Source organism: Prionailurus viverrinus, chromosome C2, assembly GCF_022837055.1.
Source record: "Prionailurus viverrinus isolate Anna chromosome C2, UM_Priviv_1.0, whole genome shotgun sequence".
NCBI lineage: Eukaryota > Metazoa > Chordata > Mammalia > Carnivora > Felidae > Prionailurus > Prionailurus viverrinus.
In genome coordinates, this window is record NC_062569.1 from 140,226,468 (window position 1) to 140,234,166 (window position 7,699).

Sequence of the window (7,699 nt, forward strand, 5' to 3'; positions counted from 1 at the left end):
AATATTGTTCTTTTAGGGAATTTTAAGAAATATTAGTTAATACATATAACAAAATTATTTCCAACATTATTTTATAAAAATATGTTTTTATTTTAACAGCTTTATCATAGTATATTTGACATACAGTACATGCAATAAATTGCATGTATTAAAGTGAACAAGTTAACAAGTTTTGGCATATAAACACATCTGTGAACATATCACCACAACCAATGTTTTTTGTCTTTTCAAGCTTTTATTTGAATTCTAGTTAGTTAACATATAGGATAATATTGATATCAGGTGTAGAATTTAGTGATTCATCTCTTATATATAATGCCCAGTGCTCATCACAGCAAGTGCCTTTCTTAATACCACCCCCATTTAGCCAATCCCCCACTCACTTCCCTCTATTAACCCTCAGTTTGTTCTCTATAATTAAGAGTTTCTTCTGGTTTGCTTCCCTCTCTTTCTCATTTTTCTCCCTTCCACTATGTTCACCTGTTTTGTTTCTTAACTTATTCCACATGAGTGAAATCATGTGGCATTTGTCTTTTTCTGACTGTCTTACTCTACTTAGCATGATATGCTCTAGCTCCATCCACACCGTTTGCAAATGGAAAGATTTCATTCTTTTTGACCGCTGGGTAATATTCCATTATACATATACATATATATGTATGTATTATCCATTCATCAGTCGATGGACATTTTGGCTCTTTCCATAGTTTGAGTGTTGTTGGTAATGTTGCTATAAACACGGAGGTTCATATGCCCCTTCAAGTCAGTATTTTTGTTTCTTTTGGATAAATATCTAGTAGTGCAATTGCTGGGTTGTGGGATAGTTCTATTTTTAATTTTTTGAGGAAACTCCAAACTGTTTTCTAGAATAATGTAACCTGGCTGTACCAGTTTATATTCCTACCAACAGTGTAAGAAGAGTCCCCTTTCTCCACATCCTCACCAACCTCTGTTGTTTCCTATGTTGTTAATTTTAGCCATTCTGACAGGTGTGAGGTGGTATCTCATTGTGGTTTTGATTCATCTTTCCATGATGATGAGTGATGTTGAGCATCTTTTCATGTGTTTGTTAGCCACCTGGATGTCTCTTTTGGGAAAATGTATGTTCATATCTTCTGCCTATTTCTTAACTGGGTTATTTATCTTTTGGATGTTCAATTTGATAAGTTCTTTATAAATTTTGGATACTAGCCCTTTATCAGGTATGTCATATGCAAATATCTTCTCCCATTCTGCCTTTTAGTTTTGTTGATTGTTTCCCTCACTGAGCAAAAGCTTTTTATCTTGATGAGTCTCAACAGTTCATTTTGCTTTTGTTTCCCTTGACTATGGAAACGTGTCTAGTAAGAAGTTGCAGCCGAGGTCAAAAAGGTTTTTACCTGTGTTCTCCTCTAGGATTAGAAAAAAAAATAATGTTTATTTATTTTTTGAGAAAGACAGAAACAGAGTGCAAGCAGGAGGGAGGGACACAGAGAAGGGGAGACTCAGAATCCAAAGCAGGCTCCAAGCTGCACAGAACTCAACGCAGGGCTCAAACCCACAAACCATGAGATCATGACCTGTGCCGAAGTCAGATACTTAACCGGCTGAGCCACCCAGGTGCTTCCTTTTTTTTTTTTTTTTATTTTGTAATGTTTATTTATGTCCTCTAGGATTTTTATGGTTTCTTATCTCACATTCAAATTCATTTTGAATTTATTTTTGTGTACTGTGTAATAAACTGGTTCAGTTTCATTCTTTTGCACATGACTCTCCAGTGTTCCCAACACCATTAGGTGAAGAGACTGTCTTTTTTTCCATTGCGTATTTTTTCCTGCATTGTTGAAGATTAGTTGATCACTAGTTGTGGGTCCATTTCTTGGTTTTCTATTCTGTTTCATTAATCTATGTGTCTATATTTGTGCCAGTACCATACTGTCTTGATGTCTAATAGCTTCATAAATTAGCTTAAAGTCCAGAATCATGATGCCTCCAGCTTTGCTTTTCTTTTTCAGGATTGGTTTAGAATTTTTTGAACACATCAATAACTCGAAAAAGCTTCCTCATGTCCTTTTTAAATCATTCCATTCTTCACATCCAACTGAGTCTTCAAACTTCTGCTAGACTAATTTTCATAGGACCCAGCTTTTATAACAAGCTTCTATGTTCAAGACTCCAAGATGGCTTGATATAACTATCACAACTAATCAAAATACTTTTAAGTCTATTGCAGAGAGGTCTCGTCCAAACTGTCTCTTTTCTCTTCTTCAAAATGAGCCACTAGTCCACTCAGGCCAGCCTTAATCTAGCACTTTAATCCATTACCCCAATAACAACATATATGTTCATTCTATAGCCTACCCAAAAATGTTTCTTCCCCTCCTATGAAAGCCAATCTACTTCTCATTGTCCATCTTCCATACTGTTCACTCACCAAATAATGAATCCACCTCTCTTCTAAACATTTACTTTTTTCTCTTGTTGTTTAATAATTATCTATCATGTTCTTTAAAATAAAGGTTCTAGTAAAGGACTGTAGTTTTTCTCCGAAGCTCCCAAGTGCCCTCTCTGATTCCATGTCAGCATATAGACTTGCGTCCTGCACCAAAGCAAATAGAAGCCATCAGAAGAAAATCCTCTCATTTTCCTGTAATTAAACATTCCTGGGATGTCTGTCATCCTTCATCCCCATGCTCTCTTAGTGTGATGGAAAATCTATTCTTTCTCTGACCTAAGGCCACTCCCTGTACTTGTGACTTGGCTCTCACCAGATCCTACCTTCTCAGCCATCAACTGTCTTTTTTTTTTCTTTTGGATATTTACCTTCTCCTGAAATGAGTCCTTCCCATTATCTTAAAATAAAATGCCTCCCATTATGCTACATTTCTGCCACCCACCACCCCCTGTCTATTCACCCTTCCAAATTTCAGATCAGGCTATCCCCCAGCTTATTCAAGTCATTGTGTTGAGTAACTTCAAGTCATTCCAGGTGCAACAGGCCCAAAATGCAAGTTATAATTTCACAAATTCCATCCTACCACAAAATAAGCAAACAGAAAAAAAACGCAGTCCTGTCTTTTTCCATTGTTTCCTCAGTAAATTCAGATATTCAGTAAATATCACTTTCTGTAAGGCAGAAACTTAATACTCATGATTCATTCTGTATTTTCCTTTTCTTTCCATATACAGCCAATCATAAACTCAGGTCAGTTTTGCATCCTAAATACCAATGACATCCACTCCTTTCTCTCCATATCCACCTCTACCCTCTTAGAAAACCTGTCTCCATTCCTTGATCTAAACATTCAACTTTGGCTTCTGCCCACAGCCTTCCAACCAGACCTTGCTAAAGTGTCCACTAAGCTCTCTGTTGTTAAACTCATGGAATGTGTTGGTCTTTATCTTGTTTTACCTCTCGGTAGAATTCAAAACAGTTCTTAATTTTGTTCTTCTAAAAATTCTTTTCCTTTGTGTCAATGAAAACCCTCTTCTAGAATTCTGACTACACTGGACACAATTCCACAGTTTTTGTTTTTGTTGTTTTCAATCAACTGGGCCATTCAAATTGGAGTTTCACAACTCTGTCTCTGTCTCCATATCTACTTCTCATATGTAATCTTATCCATGATGTGGCTTCCCAGACCACTTACACCCACTACCCCATTATCTTAGCTCATTAGTGTCTACTCTTTTACCCAAAGCCTTCTCAGACTTTCCAGCTGATGGCAATTCCCCTATTTATTACTCTCATAAGATCGTGCATCTTTCTTTATAGTATTTGCCAGTTCCAATTATAAACTTATCTATATTATTCTTCTATTAATAACTGTCCCACCATTACGTTGTAATTTATTTGAGAGTTAATTTCACATTTCAACTTTTATTATTATTTTTTATTTATTTCATGTGCAAAGGTCCTAGAATTGCACCTAAAGCTGTATATAGCAGATGCTTGATAAATATTTGCCAAATCAAAGAATACTAAATGATGTGTAATTGATAAAACACATGCACTATGTTGATTATGATTGACAGTCAGGAGACTTCTCACTTTTGTAATGTCTACAAATTTATTTGATGATACATGAGGTTGCTTTTACAAAGATGACAGCTTTGATGTGATGTATTATTTCCTTGCTTATAAAATAAATGTTGTAAGCTGCAACGTAATAGATAAGTTTGTTTCAGATTTAAAAATAAGTACACATTATCTTACAATTCAATAAATTAGAGTATGACCTGATTTTGAAACTATGAGAACTAAATTGATCAATTTTATTAAGATTTCCCCATAATATTGAGGCAACTACTTCTAAATCAGTATAAATTAACTAATACTGCCAGATTCTTTTATCCCTTTTCTCTGTAAAAAAGTGCATTATTGCACTCATTGAATTTTAAAACAAATTAGGTTCAATAAATTTATTTCTCCATAACAGGGACGAGGATACTAATAATACTTGAGATTTTAAATCTAGAATTTAATCTAATACTGGCATCCTAGACCTTTTACTCAACACATTCCTTTCTGTCTCACATTACATTCTGTATTAGGAAATACTTTATACCTGATAATATAGAAAATACACACGCAGCATTTTTATTTTAAAGCATCTTTGGGACGCCTGGGTGGCGCAGTCGGTTAAGCATCCGACTTCAGCCAGGTCACGATCTCGCGGTCCGTGAGTTCAAGCCCCGTGTCAGGCTCTGGGCTGATGGCTCAGAGCCTGGAGCCTGCTTCTAATTCTGTGTCTCCCTCTCTGTCTGCCCCTCCCCCGTTCATGCTCTGTCTCTCTCTGTCCCAAAAATAAATAAACGTTGAAAAAAAAAAAAAAGCATCTTTAAAATGCTTTCATTTTAAAGCAGGTTACATGTACCTCTTATGCAGAATGAAATGTAAGTGTCTATTTGAAAGAAAAGATTTGTTTTGAAAGATTGCTTTCCAAACAGGATATATTTGTTATCCCTAAACACTGCACATGCAACATATTGGTAAAAATCATACCATGTTATGTCTTACTAGTGAATTTTCTCTTTTTCTTTAATGTTTATAGATGATCTTTAATGTTTATAGATTACAGATGATATCTTTCTCTCTTTAGGAAAATACAATGGCAATTCTTGCTTTCTTATTATAAGAAAATTAATTTCAGTCGTCAGTGCTATGGATGAAAATGAAAAGACCTTATATTTCACTCATATGTGAGAGTTAAGAAACAAAACAAATGAACATAGAGAAGAAAAAAGAGAAGCAAACCAAGAAACGGACTCTCACCTATAGAGAACAAACTAAGGGTTACTGGAGGGGAGGTGGGCAGGAGGGCGGATTAAATAGGTGATGGGGATTAAGGAGGGCAGTTGTAATGGGCACCGGGTGTTGTATGGAAGTGATGAATCACTAAATTCTACACCCGAAACTAACATTACACTGTATGTTAACTCACTGGAATTTAAATAAAAACTTGGGGGAGAAAAAACAGAATGACCTGCAGGAGGCAGTTTACTACAATGAGAAAGGCATCCATCAAGTTCTCTACCACCTATTAGCCAAGGTGTTTTTAAATTCTAAGAGCTGCAGTTTTCCTCTTATAAAGAGAAATATTCTCTTCTGAGACTGTGCAAGTGTTAGGGTCAATACATGTGAAGCGGTTGGCATATATTGCCAAGTGAAATGCTGTGACATGAATGTTCAAGGTTCTTTTTAATATTATCATTTGCTGCTGGGCAAAATGAATTTCTTTCCTGGGTGAGTTACTGCTGTAGGAGAGGCAAGTTAATAACCAACAGGGCATTTACGGAATTGAAACTGGTGATGGAAAATGGAAAGGTTTAAACTCTGTACTTTAACATGGCTTTTATATTATTTCATTTCCTTAAACTAGGTATCACTTAAATATTACATAGAGTAAAATGTAGAGATTTTCTCAGAATATTTAACTTGTTTAAAGCAAAATCTACATAAATAGCATAGAAAAATCATGTAAATTTACTGAAATAATTCCATAAAATGACTACTATTTTCACAAACAAGACACAATTCTAGAGGACAATAAAAATTTTACTCAAATATAGATACACAATAGGTAGACATATAGATTATAGATGAATGATAGATGACAGAGAGAGAAAGAGAGATGTGGAACTTGAGACACTTAATAGAAGACCATGGGGGAAGGGAAGGGGAAAAATAGTTACAAACAGAGAGGGAGGGAGGCAAACCATAAGAGACTCTTAAATACAGAGAACAAACTGAGGATTGATGTAGGGGTGGGGGAGAGGGAAAATGGGTGATGGGCATTGAGGAGGGCACTTGTTGGGAGCACTGGGTGTTGTATTTAAGTGATAAATCACAGGAATCTACCTCCAAGACCAAGAGCACTCTGTATACACTGTATGTTAGCCAACTTGAAAATAAATTATATTTAAAAAATAATAAAAAAATGAAAAAAACATTAAAAAACTGGTGTTTTATTTTTCTGTTCAGTTTCGTTCAACAATCATTTTATTAAGAGTATGATATGTCTAGGTTTGTGTTATTCTCTCGGGAGTATAGAATAAGAAGGTAGCAAATTCTTACCTCTGTTCATATTTGAGTTAGTAGAAATGCAGTATTTGAGTATTGAATCAATAATGTTGCAGCAAAAACAGATTTACATCTAAAATAAGAAGATATATAAGAAAACGTATGATGATAAGTAGATGTGAAAGCAAAAGCTAAGAAGGCTATTTCCCAATGCTCAGTTCAAACGTACCTGTTCTGGATAGTCATTAGGATGGAAAGGATACTATTTGTTACAACCATCCAAGTCCGTTTCATCACAGAGTTGGATTTACCTGAACTTCAAGGAGTGGTCAGCTTAGAAAAAGCAAAATGCAGACCATCAGGAGAACAAACAGAAAACCTCAAGGGAAGCTAGAGATGAGAAAAAAGTACTGTATATTGGGGTGAGAGTAAGAGACTCCTGCGTAAGAGGAAGAAAAGCTTTCAAAAGTAACGGGAGGTGAAGTAAGGTTATACTAATGTGCAGTGAATAGGATTTGAACTTGATCTGAAGGGCAATGAGAATCCTTATGAGGTGTAGAAGAAAGGTATATCTATTTCCCCATTCCACAATAAGTTTGATCAAATATGGAGCAAACACAAGTTACATTGGATAGTATGTTGAAACATTACTTACCATTTGTTGTATTCATTCATTGTATAATCATAAATATAAGGGGGATCTCTGCACTCCCACTAGATTTCTCTAGACCAGGTGACTGTCTACGGGCAGTTGGGACAGTAGCTGGCTCACCTGTACTTCTGTCTCACTGAAATAATTGTCCAAAAACCTATCCTAAAGATTTGCCCACTTTTCTGGGATACTCCTATCTATCTGAAATCGGTACAGATTATTTACTTGTGTGAATTTAATTCTAAAAATATATGTCAACAGACTTTTAATAATAAAAATTCTGTTACCATTTTATTAAAGTCTATGGTAACATGTGTTGGATAAATTAGTTTAGAATCATAAAGATTAATTTTTCTAACTTAATAATCTCCCCAGTACTACAGATATCGATGAATGACTTATAATGAAAGGAAATTTTTCTTGACCCTTCATGTATTATCATCTCTAAAGTTAACACACTCTAATTAGAACCCAACCTTCCTTGTTATTGTGTTAACTGAAGATCAATTTGCTAAGCACTAAATAACACAAGAGCAAGACAAGGA